Raw genomic sequence first — 20,277 nt, 5'->3', positions numbered from 1 at the left:
TTGCTACTCTATTATTGACTGGCATTTGTATTGTTTCACTTTTCAGTTTTCCGTGGATATACATTTTTGCTCATTTCGATACCTTTTTGTAAGTACTTCTCTATGTTACATGTCTGTAAGTAGAATTTCTGGGTCATAAGTTACATATATAATATAATTATATTTATATTTTCTGAGGTGATTTTATTAATCTGCACTTCCACCAGTTATGGGTAAACCCCATATTCCTAGAATAAAACCAGGTTGATTATAATGTATCTTCTGAATTTGGATCTCACTGAGTATGGGCTTTAAATATTTTGTTTAAATTTTTGAACCTATGCTTAGAGAAATTGGCTTGCAACTTTCCTCTTATAACTGTCCTTTTCAGGTTTTGTTATCAAAGTTATGCTGGTCTCGGAAAACTGGTTAGGAAATAGCTGTCTTTGCTTATTCTCTTAACAAGTTTGTCTAAAATTGGACCTGTTTCTTCCTTAAATATTTATACAATTTTCTGGTAAAAGTATCTACCCTGGAATTTCTTTGTGGGAAGGTTTTAAAATACAGATTTAAGTTATTTAACAGACATGGGATTATTTAAATTTTTAAATTCTCTTTATATATTTTTGTATGTTGTATTTTTCTGGGCACTATTACATTTCTCATACATTTTAAATGTATTAGAATAATACTTTTAATGCTATAGAATATGTGCAGCTAACTCCTTTTTGTTTCTGATGTTCGTAATTTCTACATTTTCTCATAATTCTTACCAGGAGTTTATTATCCTTTTCAAAGAAACAATTTTTCTTTGTTAATTTTTTCTATTATATAGTTGTTTTCTATTTAATTGAATCCAACTTTTATCTTTATTATTTCTTAAATTCTTTTTTCTTTTTGCCTAATTTGCTATTATTTTTAACTTTTTAAAAATGTTTTATTTTAGAGATAGAGTGAGAGAGTGCACATGTGTGCCAGTGGGAAGAGGGTCAGGGGGACAGAGGGAGAAGGAAAGGGAACGGGAGAGAATCACAAGCAGATTCTGTGCCAAGTGCAGAGCACTGTGTGGGGCTAGATCTCAGGACCCTGAGATCATGACCCCAGCTGAAACCAAGAGGACTCAACCCAGTGAGCAACCCAGACTTGAGAGATCAACTGTTTTTAACTTCTTGAGAGATCAACTGAGATCATTCTCAAGCATTTTCATTTTTAAATATATGCAGAAGTATATAAATTCCTCCGAGCAGGACATTAACCTAGCATTTTTTATGTCTTATTTTTCATACATTTCTTTTCAAGATATTTTCTAATTTCCTTTTTGATTTTATCTTTGTCTCATGGAGTTATTTGTAAGTTTATTAATTGATTTCCCAATATTTGGACACTTTAAGTCTTTTTTTTTTTGTTTTTCATTGATTTCAAACAGTATAATTTTAGTCACAGAATAATACTGGTGTTATTTTAAACTATGAAATTTGTTGAGAATTTGTTCATGGTCAAGATTGCTTCATGTATTTTTAAGAAATCAAAAAAGGAAAAAGTATGGTTTTCAAACGTTGAGTGCAATGTTCTTTGTGCCAGTTCGATAAAGCTTGTTAATCATGTTGCTTATGCTGTGTTCTTGGTAATTTTTGTCTGCTTTTTGTATCAGTTACTAGGAGAAGTATGTTAAAAGCTCTCACCATCAGTTTGGTCTTGTCTGTTTCTCTTTTTAGTTCTGTCATTTTTTTTTTTTTTTTTGCTGTATGTATTTTCAGACAGCGTAATTAGATCTATGCACATGAAGAATTATTTTACTTTCCTCAACTATCAAACTCCTTTAACATATGAAACACCCTTCTTCAACTCCAGCACATCTTTTTCTTTAAAGTCTAGTTTGTCACTTAGTAATTATGCCATTTTTCTTTTAATTCTGTTTCTCAGGATGTGTATTTTTCCTTATATGTTCTCATAAGCCTTCTTTACTGTTAGACTTAAACTGTGTTTTTTGTAAGCAACATACAGTGTAGTTTTGTTACTGGAGGTTTTTCACCTGTTCATTTTGTTTGGATTATTTAATCCAATTATATTGAATGAATTATTGACCTATTTGGTTTGTAACTACTATTTTATTACTTATCATGTATTTATCTCACCTTATAGTCTGTAATCTTTTTTCCTCTGCTTTTTTTGCTGTCCTTGGATAAAACAAATATTTTTATTAATTTATTTTCACCTTTGACCATGTTAGGTATATATTGTTGAGATAACAGTACGCATTTTTTATTTGTTAGTCTCTTGAAATGTATTCTTTTACCACTTACCAGGTATTCAAGGACCTTAGAACACTTGAATTCTAGTTATTTCTTTCCCACATTTTTGCTTTTTTTCCCCAAACATTTTATTTTATTTTATTTTATTTTATTTTATTTTATTTTATTTTATTTTATTAAGATTTTATTTATTTATTCATAGACACAGAGAGAGGGGCAGAGACACAGACAGAGGGAGAAGCAGGCTCCACACAGGGAGCCCGATATGGGACTTGATCCCTGCTCTCCAGAATCACACTCCAGGCTGCAGGCGGCACCAAACCACTGCGCCACCGGAGCTGCCCCCAAACATTTTAATTATGTGTGTATTTTTAACCTCAAATGATAACCATTCTTTTGTTTGTATAGTCAATACCCATTTATGCTTACCCACATATTCACCTTTTCCATTGCTTTTCAGTGTTGCATTGATTTCCATATTTCCATCACTATTCTCCTAAAGAACTTCCTTGAACACTCATAATTAATACTTAGTGCAGATATGTTGACAGCAAATAATCTCTGGCTTTGTCTTGAAATACTTTTATTTTCTTTTTAAAGAATACTAACAGAATTCTAGGTTAGCAATCAATTTCTTTTGGCACTTTGAAGTTGTCATTCTGTTGTGTTTCATTCATTAATATATCTGACTCATTTTAGTTTTCTCTTTGTCCTTGGTCTTACACCAATTTTAATATGACATACGTTGTAGTGTTTTTCTTTGTGTATTTATCCTGCTTGGAGCTCATAGCTCTTCTTGAATTTTGGCTTAATGTCTTTGATTATTTTGGACCTTAGTCATTATATCTTCATGCATTGATTCGTTATTATTTTTCTCTCCTCTCTTTCTGGGACTTGAATTACATGATCTTTTAATAACTACTCTTATATGCTCTTTTGCATATTCTTATTCTTCTTTTTCTCTGTGCTTCAGTCTGGGTACTTTTTGCAGCCTGTCTTTCCTGTCATAATTTTCTATGTGTATCTGTTAATTGCATCTATTGTACCTCAGTTGGTGTGTTCTTCAGATCTAGAATTTTCATTTAGTTTTTGATAGATCTAAAATATCTATGCAAATATTTCATTTTGTATTCTGCTTTCTTAAAAAGATTAATAACATCAATAGCTAGAATTCTTGTGGGTTTTTTCTTGTGGGTTTGTGTGTATTTTCTCTTTATTTCTGATTATTTGGTTTTGTCTTATAATGTGAAAAATAATTGCCTCATGGTATACAAAATAATTTAGGAATTTATCTGTGAAAAATATAGACATAAATGGAGGCAATGTTAATTTTCTCTAGGTGGGATTTACATTTGCCTCTGGCAAGCAGTTTGGATAGATGTGGTTAAACTTAATCCCAGCTGAGATTGGGTGGAGTTGGCCTGTGCTTAATCTTTCTTAATAGTTTGTGTATTTATAGTCTGGATTAACTACTAGGTTTTAACCCTTCTGGGTCTCACCTGAAAGTCTGTGGAGATATCAGGTTTCTTCCTTCTTCGTAGGACCTGAATTCTAAATTCTTCTACCCAATATTTGGAGATTGCCTAAAGCACTGATTGGCTTCTTAGTTTCTTTGCTTCCATTTCTTCTTGGCTCTCTGACTCCTGGCTTCTCTCTGGTTAGAATTTTGGTCTCTGGCTCGGAGACAAGGTCCCCAATAATAACGTAATCATGAAGTCTAGATGAAAGTCTCCTTTTAATCTCTAGAAAACTTCTTTCTCCTACTTTCACCATTTATGGTCCTCAAACTCATCCCTCTTCCATACATCCTCTGGGACATGTCTTCATTGAGTTTAAAATTTTGCAAAAAGATAAATAGAACTTTCTCTATCTCCTACCACATATATAAATAAAGTATCCTACCATCATATTTGTAAGCATTTGATAGGGGCATATTTTAGAAAGCTTTTTGATTAAACCATACAGTAGATTACATTTGTTACTGATTCTATTACAAACTTGGTACCAACCCCTTGATCTTGAGCATAGCACTGGATAATAATGCTACTTCTATATGAACATGTAATCCAGTTTTTAACATTTTGATTTTAAGACTTAATTTTTTTAAAGTTTAATTTTATGGGATTGAGTAGAATGCTTTAGAACTCCACTTAAATACTCTAGGTTAAAATAAAAATTTAAACAATTTAGGAAAAGTATACAGAAGACTTTTGCCCTCTCAGTAAGGATTGCCAAACTCCATACCTGCGCATTGTGATAGTTTCCTGAGTGCAAAGGTAAGGGAGTTAGGGTTTTGTGAGTCTGAGAGAAGAACCAAGCATGTGGAAGTGAGTGAAAACTTGTATCTGTGTTAAACCACACAGGCTGGAGTCCAGAGTATAAAAGTGAGAGACAAGATCCATGTGATTGGGTCAAAAAAATCCTTGTATATCAAGTCTTAACAAAAGAGAGAACAGATCAAATCCTTCTGGGGATAGCAAGGTGGCTAGATGATAAGAATGAGACTGGCATAGACATTAGCAGGAAATGTGTGTGGTTTAAACAAAATGGTGGTGGGATGTCTGGAAGTGGCCTAATTGGAAAGACTCTAAGAGGAGAATGTATAGGACTCAGTGCTGACTGGACTTGGGGTGTGTGGAGAAAAGAGGACTCACGTCTTCAGGACCAGAGTGGTCAGCCAATTCCTAAATATGTACAAACCATCTGCTTTGCTGACCAGTGGACATGGGTCCCTTTCTGATGTTATGTGGACTAAGTCGATACATTGTGGCCGCTGGATTGTGATATGTATGTGACTACTGAGATGTCAGCCATGCAAACAGGCGCCCTGATGACCCGGATCCTGGGAACTAAACTAAAGAAGTGTTTTTCCACCTTATCCCCACTGTCCTCTTGCCAGGGAAAAACCAGGAGAGGTCTCCCTTCTTTGTTACACAGGAAATAAACTCTTCCTGTATTAGACCTTTAGGCAGTGTCTGTTATTGCCCTCTTTTTCTCTGTGATGTAGGCATTTCTGGATTGGTAGTGTTGCTTTGGGGTTTAGTTTCTCCAGTGTTATTAGCATATGGGTGTGGGGAAGGCTGTTGCCTCTGAAGCTCCAGCCTAGCTTCAGGAGAGGAGCTGTGGGATTCTGGGGGCTGTGTTTCTAAGTTCTTCTGTACTAGAGCATCACTGGGCTGTAGGTGAGAATGGTACTTGGAGCCTGACTAAAGTCCATGCACAAAGATAAGCTTATAGAAAGAGATAAGACAATCTGTATATTTTTGGATCCCTGGAAGGAACAGTGTATAATAAACTCATTCCAAGATTTTTTTTTTTCAGTTTGGAGCCTTACTTTGAGGAGTAAAATTTGAGATTTTTGAAAACTAAGGACCAGCAGCTAAATTAAATCTGGGTCAAAGCCAAGTTAAAGGCTGGGAGAAAGGAACAATATCAGTTCTCATAGGTCAAATGGATGGGTTTTGTTGACCATTTATTTTTTTTTCCTTAGCTTACCAAACCCAAGTACTTTGAAAACTGTTGATCTCCTCTTCCTCCATTCAAGGAAATTAGATGTGATATCCCAGGATTGCCAGATAAAATATAGAATACATAGTTAAACTTGAATTTCAGTTAAACAACAAATAAATTGTGTATTTATCCCAAATATTACCTTGGATATACTTCTACTAAATAATTTTTCATTGCTTTATCTGAGATTCAAATTTAACTTGCATCCTGTTTCTTTATCTTTCTGATTTGGAATAATTATAACTCTTTAGGAAGTTGTAAAGAGAATACAGAAATGTCCTATGTACCTTTCTCGCATTTGCTCCCAATGGTCACACTTATATTGTTATAGTATAATGTCCAAACTAGGAATCTGATACTAGTATAATGTGTTTGTGTGGTTCTATGTCATTTTATCACATGTGTGAATTTATTTAACCACCACTGTATTCAAGGTATAGAACTATCCCATTACCACAAAGATCTTCCTCATACTATCATCTTTTTATCATCACACCCACACCACTCCAATGTATCTAACCCCTGGTAACCACTAATCTGTTTTCCATCTCTTTAATTTTGTCATTGAAAGATGTTGTATGAATGGTATATGATATGTGACCTTTGGGATGTTTTTTTTTCACTTAGCATAATTCCCTTTAAATTCATCCAAGCTTGGGTGTATCAAACAAAGGAGTTGCAAAATATATAAAATGATAACCATCAAACTAAAAGGAGACATAGGCAAATTCACAACTATAGTTAGGGACTTCAATACCCATATATAAGCAACTGATAAAACAATTGGACAGATCAGCAAGGATATAGAAGAAGTCAACACCATCATCATCCAATGAGATTGAACCTACATTTGTCAAATGTTTCATCCAGCCACAGCTGACTACATATTCCTTTCATGCACCTGTAGAACATATACCAAGATAGAACATATTCTGTTCCATAAAACAATCCTTAACAAATTTCTGAATATATTCTATGACCACAATGAAATCAAACTGGAAATCAATAACACAAAGGTAACAGAAAAATCTCCAACATTTAGAAATGAATTTAGAAATGAAACAACACATTTCCAAATAATCTTTGGGTCAAAAGTCACTTTTTGGGGAAAGAAATTAGAAAAATGGATCAAAATAAACCCAAAGCAGGAAGAAGGAAGGATATGATAAAGACAAGAGCAGGAATCAATGAAATTAAAAACAAATAAAAAATAGAAATCAGTGAAACAAAATTTCTTTGAAAAGATTAATAAAGTTGACAAGTCTCAGGAAGAATGACACACAAAAAAGAGAGAAGACACAAATTTTTAATGCCAAGAAAGAAGCAGGGGATACCACTGTAGTTGGTGCAGACCTCAAAAAGTTAATGAGGGAATACCATATAAAAAACCTCTACACACATTAATTTGAGGACTTAGATAAAATGGAACAATTATTTGTAAAGTACATACTATCACAACTCACCTAACATGAAATAGGTAATTTTAACAGCTGTGTGTGAAATATAAAAATTATGCAATATAAAGGAGGTGAGAATTTTTAACTGAGAATATTACCACCTCAAACTAAAAATGAGGAGTGTGTGACAGGGGGTAGCAACCAGCAGTGTCAGTCATGTCTCCTTTAAACATATGGTGAAATACTGAAGAAATTATTGAGAGAGCATGGATTTCCTTTGCTCTGAAATCCAAGAAATTGCATAAATCTATAGGTTGCTCTTATTATTTCTTTCTCCTTCGGGACTGATGTCACACTCATTCATCTCTTTCTGCCTCTGACATGGAGGGAAAGGAAATATCAAATATGGTTTTATCTATCTTGTAAGGACAGCCTTTGAAAATGAAGTTTTTGGTCTCTACTGTGGATGATGACAAAGTAAGACTTGATCCATGCCTTCCCTGGGTTCCTACACCAGACCAACTGGAATAGTATCAGGAAATTGTGAGCATTCTAGAGGTCCAAGAGTCAACAAGCACTTGGTGTTTCTTGCTTACTTTCTATTCAGCTCTGATTTTTCTCATCAGTCAAATTGCTTTAGCCTTTTATCCAGAGTAAAAGGCTCAAAGTAGTTGTGAAATAGTGTTTAGAATGTGTGCCACTGACTTTAATTCTCAGAAAAGGCATTATGCTTCATTTTCTCTTCTTCCCTATTAACATAATAAACTTTTTCAAGAATCTGTTGTAGGAGTCTTGAAAGAGAATTTCAGACACAGCTCTCACAATATTTCCTTAGTTAGTAGAGAAGATTGTATGGGCATGAAAACAAGTAGGATGTTTTGTCCAGCAATGCTTTTGTATTTCAGTAGAATGCTGGATTTATTATTGTTATTTTTGTATTTCCTCATTATTGTCATTATCACCTTCATTAAAATTTTAGAATGCAAATTTTTTATTGTTACAGGAAAACATCCCTGATGACTCAACTAAAATTTGAAAACTTATTTGATTATTCCTGTTTTCTTTTTTTTTTTTTTTTTTTTTTTTTTATTTATTTATGATAGTCACAGAGAGAGAGAGAGAGGCAGAGACACAGGCAGAGGGAGAAGCAGGCTCCATGCACTGGGAGCCTGATGTGGGATTCGATCCCGGGTCTCCAGGATCGCGCCCTGGGCCAAAGGCAGGCGCCAAACCGCTGCGCCACCCAGGGATCCCCTGATTATTCCTGTTTTCAAATGTGTATGTATCTGTGTAGGTATGTGTACATGTAATTTGTACATTCTTGTGTGTCTCTGAATTACCTCTCCGTTGGTATAGTAAGGCTGAGTATGGACGTAGCTAGCCTCAGACTCTGTTGGGCATTTACCCTTGAAAGAGAAAGCTTTTCCAACTTTGAATTTCCTTTGTCATTTATTGGAAGTTGGTGGGAAATTCCAGTCCTCTGAGAAATGCTGACATTAATTTCTGTAAAATATCTAGAATAACTGATGTTACATAAACCAGACTCAATCAGCTCAGTGTAAAGCTCCTCGAACAGGGGTGGATGCACAGACTTATGGTAAAGGGAAGTCAGTTGAATGTTTCCTCTTTTAATCTGGGAGTTTCCAAAGAAATAAAGTTAGGAGGGCATGAAGGGCTAGTTTGGAACAGAAAGGCATGACAGAAATTTATTTTCCTCATTTGTGTAACTGATGGATCCCAAATCTCCAACTCAAAGAAGCCTTCAGTCATTTTCCCTGTCCAGCCATTATCTCTCTTCAGCAGTGGACTTCAGCCATTGCACCCGACCCTGCCACAAAAAAAAAAAAAAAAAAAAAAAAAAAAATTATCTAGTGTTGTTGAGCCGCTGAGATAATGATAGAGAATAAACCTAATCAGCCTTGTTTAGAGAGCCTAATTTGTGAAAATTTACGAAAAGACATTATATCAGCTAAGACTATATACACAAATACATTCCATTCAAATCACAATTTACCTACTGTACTTATAATGATAGGTGTTCTCTGTCTAGTCAAAGTTGATTTTCAAACAGATGAGCTTTAATTTTACGGATTCTCTTAACTAGCTGCACTGCTTGCTCTGTTTTCTTGATTCTTTGTGTAGCATAATGAGTAACTTGGTATCCGCCTCATATTTTATGGGCACATAATTCATCTCAATTCCAGATGCAAGAGAGTTATCCCTGCTTGACTTCCCACTGTCCTCTCCACAGTCTCAATTAGATGATTATTTAACAGCCAGTCGAATTCCCGGACCAAGCCATCAAGGCCAAGATCTTTAATTGCCCAAACTGTTCTAACATGTGGCTTTCAAACATCCTGCGGGGTCAAATTTAATTGAAAAAAGATGGCTTCCCTATTCTGAGAATATTTCAGAAGATAGAATATAAGCAGTGGGTCAGTGAGATAACAAAACATTTCTTACATATTTTTTACCTAAAATATGTATTTATTAAATCTTATACATATACATACACATTTTTTAAAAACTCCATGAAACTACATTCTTTTCATTATTAAGAGTATTGAGAATTAGTTTCCCTCAGTGCCAAATTTTATCTTTAATCATAACTTAAGTTGATGAAGAGGCAAAATGGATACATAGCACATTAAAAGATTGACACTTTCTGGTAGAAAAGTATAACCTCAATTTGATGTTGTTGCAGCCAATAGTATTTTTTTTTAATTTTTTTTATCGGAGTTCAATTTGCCAACATATAGCACCCAGTGCCAACACCCAGTGCTCATCCCACCAAGTGCCTCCTCAGTGCCCATCACCCAGTCACCCCAACCCCCCGCCCACCTGCCCCTCCACTACCCCTTGTTCATTTCCCAGAGTTAGGTGTCTCTCATGTTTTGTCACCCTCACTGATATTTTCATTTTCTCTCCTTTCCCTTTATTCCCTTTCACTAATTTTTATATTCCCCAAATGAATGAGACCATATAATGTTTGTCCTTTTCCGATTGACTTATTTCACTCAGCATAATACCTTCCAGGTCCCTCCACGTTGAAGCAAATAGTGGGTATTTGTCGTTTCTAATGGCTGAGTAACATTCCATTGTATACATAGACCACAGCTTCTTTATCCATTCATCTTTCGATGGACACCGAGGCTCCTTCCACAGTTTGGCTATTGTGGCCATTGCTGCTATAAACATCGGGGCGCAGGTGTCCCGGCGTTTCACTGCATCTGTATCTTTGGGGTAAATCCCCAGCTGTGCAATTGCTGGGTCATAGGGCAGATCTATTTTTAACTCTTTGAGGAACCTCCACACAGTTTCCAGAGTGGCTGCACCAGTTCACATTCCCACCAACAGTGCAGGAGGGTTCCCCTTTCTCCACATCCTCTCCAACATTTGTGGTTTCCTGCCTTGTTAATTTTCCCCATTCTCACTGGTGTGAGGTGGTATCTCATTGTGGTTTTGATTTGTATTTCTCTGATGGCCAGTGATGCAGAGCATTTTCTCATGTGCTTGTTGGCCATGTCTATGTCTTCCTCTGTGAGATTTCTGTTCATGTCTTTTGCCCATTTCATGATTGGATTGTTTGTTTCTTTGCTGTTGAGTTTAAGAAGTTCTTTATAGATCTTAGATACTAGCCCTTTACCAGATACGTCATTTGCAAATATCTTCTCCCATTCTGTAGGTTGTCTTTTAGTTTTGTTGACTGTTTCTTTTGCTGTGCAGAAACTTCTTATCTTGATGAAGTCCCAATAGTTCATTTTTGCTTTTGTTTCTCTTGCCTTCATGGATGTATCTTGCAAGAAGTTGCTGCGGCCAAGTTCAAAAAAGGGTGTTGCCTGTGTTCTCTTCTAGGATTTTGATGGAATCTTGTCTCACATTTAGATCTTTCATCCATTTTGAGTTTATCTTTGTGTATGGTGAAAGAGAGTGGTCTAGTTTCATTCTTCTGCATGTGGGTGTCCAATTTTCCCAGCACCATTTATTGAAGAGACTGTCTTTTTTTCCAGTGGATAGTCTTTCTTGCTTTGTTGAATATTAGTTGACCATAAAGTTCAGGGCCCACTTCTGGGTTCTCTATTCTGTTCCATTGATCTATGTGTCCTTGTTTTTGTGCCAGTACCACACTGTCTTGATGACCACAGCTTTGTAGTACAACCTGAAATCTGGCATTGTGATGCCCCCAGCTATGGTTTTCCTTTTTAATATTCCCCTGGCTATTCGGGGTCTTTTCTGATTCCACACAAATCTTAAGATGATTTGTTCCAACTCTCTGAAGAAAGTCCATGGTATTTTGAAAGAGATTGCATTAAATGTGTAAATTGCCCTGGGTAACATTGACATTTTCACAATATTAATTCTTCCAACCTATGAGTATGGAATATTTTTCCATCTCTTTGTGTCTTCCTCAATTTCTTTCAGAAGTGTTCTGTAGTTTTTAGGGTATATATTCTTTACCTATTTGGTTAGGTTTATTCCTAGGTATCTTATGCTTTTCGGTGCAATTGTAAATGGGATTGACTCCTTCATTTCTTTTTCTTCAGTGTCATTGTTAGTGTATAGAAATGCCACTGATTTCTGGGCATTGATTTTGTATCCTGCCACACTGCCGAATTGCTGTATGAGTTCTAGAGAATTAATAAAGATTCAAGCAGAACTCAGTGAAATATAGACCAGAAGAACTGTGTAACAGATTAACAAAACCAGGAGTTGGTTCTTTGAAAGAATGAATAAGATAGGTAAACCATTAGCCAGCCTTATTAAAAAGAAGAGAAAAGACTATAAAATCATGGATGAGAAAGGAGGGATCACCACCAATACCAAGGAAATACAAACGATTATAAAAACTTATTATGAGCAGCTATACGCCAATAAATTAGGCAATCTAGAAGAAATGGACGCATTTCTGGAAAACCACAAACTACCAAAACTGGAACAGGAAGAAATAGAAAACCTGAACAGGCCGATAACCAAGGAGGAAATTGAAGCAGTCATCAAAAACCTCCCAAGACACAAAAGTCCAGGGCCAGATGGCTTCCCAGGGGAATTCTATCAAACGTTAAAGAAGAAACCATACCTATTCTACTAAAGCGGTTCGGAAAGATAGAAAGAGATGGAATACTTCCAAACTCGTTCTATGAGGCCAACATCACCTTAATTCCAAAACCAGACAAAGACCACACCAAAAAGGAGAACTATAGACCAATATCTCTGATGAACATGGATGCAAAAATTCTCAACAAGATACTGGCCAATAGGATCCAACAATACATTAAGAAGATTATTCACCATGACCAAGTGGGATTATGCCCGGGATGCAAGGCTGGTTCAACACTGGTAAAGCAATCAATGTGATTGATCATATCAGCAAGAGAAAAACCAAGAACCATATGATCCTCTCAATAGATGCAGAGAAAGCATTTGACAAAATACTGCATCCATTCCTGATCAAAACTCTTCAGAGTGTAGGGATAGACGGAACATTCCCCAGCATCTTAAAAGCCATCTATGAAAAGCCCACAGCAAATATCATTCTCAGTGGGGAAACACTGGGAGCCTTTCCCCTAAGATCAGGAACACAACAGGGATGTCCACTCTCACCACTGCTATTTAACATAGTACTAGAGGTCCTAGCCTCAGCAATCAGGCAGCAAAAAGAAATAAATGGCATTCAAATTGGCAAAGAAGAAGTCAAACTCTCCCTCTTCACAGATGACATGATACTGTACATAGAAAATCCAAAAGACTCCGCCCCAAGATTGCTAGAACTCATACAGCAATTCGGCAGTGTGGCAGGATACAAATCAATGCCCAGAAATCAGTGGCATTTCTATACACTAGCAATGAGATTGAAGAAAGAGAAATTAAGGAGTTTTTAAAATCTCTATTAAGTGCCTACTTATCCTGAAGTTGAACATTGACATAATGACACAGGGCATCCTGAGGGATTATTATTTTTATGAGAAGAAGAATAAATATTTAACAGTGTCTTAGTTCTCTGGGAAGTGACAATATCTACCCCAGGGTATGGTGAATCAAATGAAAATGTTACATAGTTAGAAGGCTATAATAGGCAATCTTGTGAAAAGGCTGGGAAACTCCAGAAAGGAATTGGGAAAAGATGAAGGAGGGACTTAAATAATGTCCATCAGTTATGCTCTTACGTGAAAGAAAAGCCAAATAAGCAGAAGTGAAACCATTTGAAAGTCATTTGAACTAAAGTCTCAAAAAACATAAGAAAGGAGCTTTAATCCCAGTGCCGACCAGACTTCCTTTGCAAACCTGAACAAATGCTTTATTTCTCAGTTTCTAAAATGAGAAATATTGGACTTTGTTTCAAGTGCCTTCGAAGTGATTCATTGGCTAATGGTATCTAAAAACCTTTGAAAATGGAAGGGCTAAAATTTAAGACATTAAGGTGCTTTCCCCCTTGACTACTGCATGTACGTTAATTTCTCTGTAATTCAACTTCTATTCTTCCCTCTTTTTTTTTTTTTAACATATTGAGTATTTCTCTTGAGATGTATTTTACCGAGAAAAGGGCCAAAAGAACCGTTCACCAGCACTTTGGATGAGATAACTGGTTTCAGATTTATTTTTTAAAAAATGTGACACTCTTGTTTCTTTTTTCTCTTCTTTTCTTTTTCTTCATTCCTTTATTTTTTCTTCTCCTTCCCTCCTTCCATGACATATTTCATACATAGAGAAAAATGCAGAGAATAATATAAAATTTCCAATGCATGCAGCCATGACACAGATGTCACAAAGAAAGTTTAATTGGATTTGCTTCAAATGTATTTTTAATAGAAATAAAATGTAATACATGGTGAGGCTTTAAATGTGTCTCTTCCCACCTCCACTTACCTCTGTCCTTCCATGAGTTAACCACTGTCTTCAAGATTTGTGTCCCTCTCAATCAGGTTTTAAAAATTTATGTGATATTTTTGGGGTGCGTGGATGGTTCAGTTGGTTAAGCATCTAATCTTGGCTTTTGACTCAGGTCATGATTTCAGGGTGGTGAGAGAGAGAAAGAGCTGGATGGTGAGAGAGAGCTGGTAGTGAGAGAGCTGGTGTTGGGTTCTTTGCTCAGCGGGGAGTCAGCCCCTCTCCCTCTGCCGCTCCCGCCCCGTTCATGCTCTCTAAATAAATAAATACATCTTTTTAAAATTTTTGATATTTTGGGGGAATTTAAAAAAACTTGTGTAGTATTTTGGGGGTTTTAACTATACATAAATGGTGTGGTACAGTGTATAACTATCTCACACTTTTTTTTTTTTAACTCAACAATAATATATTTAAAGAGCCAACTTGGGGTCATCTGGGTGGTTCAGTTGATTAAGCATCTTAGCCTTAAGTGAGCATTTAGCTCATGATCCCAGGGTCCTGGGAAGGAGCCCTGCATCCGGCTCTCTTCTCAGTGGTAAGTTGGCTTCTCCCTCTCCGCCTCCCTCTATAATCTCTTTGGCTCTCACTTTCTCTCAAATAAAAAAATAAAATCTTTTTTTTTTTTTTAAAGGGATACCTGGGTGGTTCAGTGGTTGAGCTCAGGTCGTGATCCAGGGTCCTGGAATTGAGTCCCACATCAGGCTCCCTACGGGGAGCCTGCTTCTCCTTCTGCCTATGTCTCTGCCTCTCTCTCTGGGACTCTCATGAATAAATAAATAAAATCTTAAAAAAAAAAAAGCAGTTTGGATCTTGTTGCAGTTGGATCTAATCTATTTATTTTAACTGAGTATACTATTCCATTAGATGCATAGTAATTTGTCTTTTTCCACATTGGTAGACTTTTATGCTATTTTCAAAATTTACAATTAAAAATTGTAATGAACATTTATATACTTATTTTCTTTTGAACAGTATATGGTTTTCTAGACTGTACCCTTGCAAGGAATTCTTGACTCATAGATAATCATATATTTAACTAACCTCAATATTTTCAGGTTGTTTTCTAGATGAGTTATAATGCTATTGGTAGATTATAAGGCTCATTCTGTCCCCATATCCTCTGTAATTGTTGAAGTTGCCAGTCTTCTTAATAATTGTTCATTTGATAAATATTAAATAGTATCTTATCTATTATGTATATGTATACTTCAAAGGTATGATTTATATATAGTAAAATTTTACCCTTTTAAATGTGCAGTTTTATGAATTTTGGCAAATGTATTCAGTTGCATAACTACCACCACAATCAAGATGTACATTTCTAGCACTCTAGAAAGTTTCCATGAGCCAAACCCTCTGTGTACCCCTAGCCCTGGAAACCACCAGTTTTATTATATTTTTATATACATTTAAAAATTGGTGCAATAAATAGTTGTGCATATTTTCATAGGTGCATTTTCCTTCAGCACTGTGAGTTTTCTATTCTTGTTATGTATCAACTTGGAATCCATTTGGGTATAAATACCTGAGACACTTATATATTATGAATCCATATTATTTCTATCTTTTTTTCCTCCATCATTCTTGAACTATTATTTTCTTCTTTTAAAAAATATTGCTGCATGGAGGCAAGGTGGCTGACATACATCCAGGCAAAATGTCTATATCGAAGGCAGAAAGAATGGATATGAGCATGCCATCTGCATCCATCTTTTTTATTAAGAAAGTTATTTTTAAAAAGGCATCTGCAATTTACCCTGTTATGTCTTCTTGGTCAGAATTTAGTTGTGTGTTTTTGGACAGGAGGCAGGGACCATCTTCTGGGAATTTGCTTGGAAATGCATTTAACTTATAGATTCACGTGAAAAATAAATGTGGTATAACACTGTATGTTTTAGGGTATTTATGTATTTATAAAACTATTTTATTTATTTATTTGAGAGAAAGAAAATGAGTAGAAGGAGGGACAAAGGTAGAAGTGGACTCCCTGCTGATCAGGGACCCCAATGTGGGACTCAATCCCAGGATGTTGGGATCAAGACCTGAGCTGAAGGCAGATGCTTAACCTACTGAGGCACCCAGGTGCTCTCTTTATATGAATTTTGATCAAATTTTACATTCTTTCCATGTGCAAACCACTATTAGATTTATTCCTATATATTTGAAATTTATTTCTCAATTACCAATTAATTTTTATGATTACACTTTATAAAAGACATATATTTGTTGAATTCTCCAGTTGATTATGCTTATTTTCTAATGAATCTCCTGAATTTTTTATTTAGATAAATAATTTATGAATAATGACAATTTGGACTCTTCTTTGGCAGTTCTTTTAGTTTCCTTTCCTTCCTTCCTACCTACCTACCTATTTTCCCCCTACTTTCACATATTTATTCTAATATTTATGATCTAGGAATACATCTTTTTAAAGTCATTTCTTTTTAATTAAACTCTACCCACAACGTGTGGCTCAACCTCAGAATCCCAAGATCAAGAGTTCCATGCTCTACCAAATGCGACTGTTAGATGCCCCTTTTTTTGAAGTAGTTTTAACATCTGTGTCTCTCGTGAATTAAAAAAAACTCTTAAAAAAAACTCTTAAGCATATATTTATTTTCATATTTGTATGAGAGTCATAATTTTACCTTTTTTTAAAAAAAACATTATCATTTAAGTCTTTTCACCTTAGAATTGCTGTTGGTAAGTTTTTGCCTCCATATTATTCTAGAGTTTTCTCTCATATTTTTTTGTTTGGATTATTTTTAAAAAGATTTTATTTATTTGAGAGAGAAAGACCACGCATGCATGCGCCTATGCTGGGGCATGAGCAGTGGGGAGAAAAAAGAGGGAAAGAGAGAAGCCAACTCCCAGCTGAGCAGTGAGTCTGACTCTGGGCTGGGCTCCATCCCAGAATCCTGAGATCATGATCTGAACTGAAGGCAGAAGCTTAACTGACTAAACCAACCAGGCACCCCTAGTATTTCTAAATTACTGTATTAAAATTTTTCAGATTATCTTATTTTTTTTTTTTTTTTAGTTCTTGGAAGTACTGTTTCTTTTTTTTTTAATATTTATTTATTTATTTATTTATTTATTTATTTATTTATTTATTTATTTATTTATTTATGATAGTCACAGAGAGAGAGAGAGAGAGAGAGAGAGAGGCAGAGACACAGGCAGAGGGAGAAGCAGGCTCCATGCACCGGGAGCCCGACGTGGGATTCGATCCCGGGTCTCCAGGATCGTGCCCTGGGCCAAAGGCAGGCGCCAAACCACTGCGCCACGCAGGGATCCCGGAAGTACTGTTTCTTCTGTTTTTTTTTTTTTTTTTTTTTTTTTTTTTTTTTTGCATCCCCCTGCCTTTCCTCTTGGGAATCTGATTCCTGGTGTGGTTTGGATTTTTTTTTTTAATGTGCTATTACCTGTAGCAGAATTTTCTTTTATTGTGGAATTTCTAAATGCCATGGGGTCTGGAGGCATCTTTATAGAATAATTTTTGGTTTGGGGCAGTTTTACTGGCTTGACTGAGTTGTAATGCTAAATTGATGTTCCTACATACACTGCTGGCTTTGGGTTTCTATTTCTCAATGTGGGAATATTAAGGATCTCTCTTATGTATATGTTTTCTTATTGTTTCTGCAGTGTATCAATCAGGGTTCATTGTAAGGTACAGGGACGGGTTTAATATAGAGTAAACTAGGTTGGAAGAATTAAAGAAGTGGATTCTAGAAATGACCCCCAGACCAACAGTCATCCTCACCTGAAAATCACCATCAGTATGATGATAAGATTACAAAGCTACTGCTGGTGTTCCCGCTACTTCTGATGGTGCTTCTCTCTCCTATGAAGCTAAAAAACAGACACTACACTGGTGTTGCAGGAAATCCACAGTTTTTCAGTTTTGCTTACAAAAGTAGTTAAAAAGTGAGTCCAGCTCTTTTCTAGTTTCAAATCTCATGTGACTACAATGTTGGTAGGACTTGATTCTCCAGATCCCTTGCTGAATAGACATCTGAGAAATATAGTTGATTTCAATTTTGTTTCTGGTTTATTTTGTTTTGATATGCTTTTAACACCTCCAATCAGAACGAGGCTGTGATGGAGCTCAAATAATTCAGTCAACAGGGACCACCAAAGGGGGATGATCCTTTCAGGGAGCTGGTTCTAGTTTCTACTTCTCAGGCACTGATGGTCAGGTATTGGTTGAGTCTTTTGGGATGCAAATGCTGGGTTGGAGGTGGGAGCACAAACACTTAATTGTGAAATAACACTGGTCAAACAAACATGGAGGAAGCCGATTGGGAGAAGGAGTCATCTGCCTTCAATACAGATCCAATAAAGTCTCTGCTAAACCAGCAGGAGGCCCCAGGGCAAGGATGGCCCATTAGAAGACTTCCAATGCAGGACACCAGGGTGGCTCAGTGGTTGAAATCCTGCCTTTGACTTAGGGCATGATCCTGGGGTCCTGGGATGGAGTCCCATATGGGGCTCCCCGTAGGGAGCCTGCTTCTTCTTCTGTCAATGTATCTGCCTCTCTCTATGTGTCTCTCATGAATAAATAAACAAAATCTTTAAAAAAGAAAAGAAGAAGAAGACTGCCAATGCTGTATGGACATGGTCAGGCCCTTGAACAGTTGGCTTGGCTCAGTCACTGGCTGGGGCTGCCCTAGGCTGTAAAGCTGAGGGGAACTTGATAGACATAACACCTGAAAGTTGTCAGCTAGTGATACTCCTTGCTGGGTGTTATGGGTTTGTTTGTTTGTTTGTTTGTTTGTTTTTCTTTTTGTTTTGTTATTTGTTTTTTTGGGGGGGGATATTTTGGCTGTGCCTCACTGTGTCTTCCAGAGATCACTTGTTCTGTCACTAGATTTGTGTAAAAACCCTTATTACCACCCACAATGGCTTAACTCCACTCTAATACCCAAATGCATTGCCACAACATCACATAAGCCTCTTTCTTCTTCATTCTGAGCCCAGGAAAATGGTCTTTTCTTTCTTATAAACATGTGTACATTATCTGGAATTTCTAAGTGTTAACAGTAGGAGAACAGCTATCTCTTGTCACCTCAATCTTTTTGCTCGACACAATTTCTGCCTCCCAAGACATCACTTCATTGAGACTAGAATCAGCACATTTAACACAATTATGATTATGTCACTGAGGCAATAAGTAAAAATGATCCTCTAGTTGCCACAAATTCACCTATAAACTGCCCAGGCTGCTGTAACTAATGGTTAAATATTGCCCTCCTTCTAACTCAGCCAACTGACAAATAACTTACCTTTCATTGACAGTGTTAATGATCATTATGCTATCAGATGGAGACAAGTAGAAAATGGAAAGGAAACTTTCTGTATTCAATAGACTCTTAGTTGGATGAACTAATCTCAAAAAATGATAGAGAAACAGTGAAAATATATGGCTTGAACCCTTCATATTCAAAGCGTGGATTGTGGACTGTGTTGACCACATGGCAAACACATAAGAAATGCAGATTCTCAGGCCACACTCCTAAAGTATTGAATCCTAATCTATAAAACAAGATCCCCAGCGATTCAACGATTTAGGGTTTGGAAAGCAATACAAAAATGCCAGAGTTGATAGAAACTCAACAGGAAGGGGGAGACAGAGGACCCTTAAATGGTTGCATTATCTGTCACCTTAAAAAAGAGAATGAGCAGAATTACAAGGAACAGACTTCAGTTTTCTGGAACAAAATGTGATAATACAATTTTAAAATCTGTCAGAGAAATCTCCAATATTAACACAAGAATTCACTGTGTTATTCTCATGATATTTTATGACACATCTAATAAAAGGCTATTTGACTTGATATTGACATTTATGGAGTGTGTCTTCTGTGTTTCAGAAGTGTTCTTCAAACATGTAAAGTTCTTTGGTATTTCATTAGCTACAACTCAAATGCTTAGGTTTATAGTGAATTTCACTATACAGCAAGTTTTGCCATTGTAAGATGTTTTCTGGCTACAATATGTAGATTTATTTTTAAAACGTGGCTTTTATAAATTCTATTACATGTATTCCTCTAGATTACAGAGAGGCGGACAGCTTTACAACATGGGTTCTCCTTGTAGCATTTTATAAGAGCCTTTCCCCTCCATTCCTCTGTCTTCTGCGAAATGGAATCTGTGTGATTTTGCAAAGCAGATCCACGTGCTTGGAAACAGTGAAAACGGGAGCTTTATGTTATAAATTATAATGTTGTCTTTGATTTCTGCTCACATTATTA

Source organism: Canis aureus, chromosome 26 (assembly GCF_053574225.1).
Source record: "Canis aureus isolate CA01 chromosome 26, VMU_Caureus_v.1.0, whole genome shotgun sequence".
NCBI lineage: Eukaryota > Metazoa > Chordata > Mammalia > Carnivora > Canidae > Canis > Canis aureus.
This window is presented reverse-complemented; position numbering follows the sequence as displayed.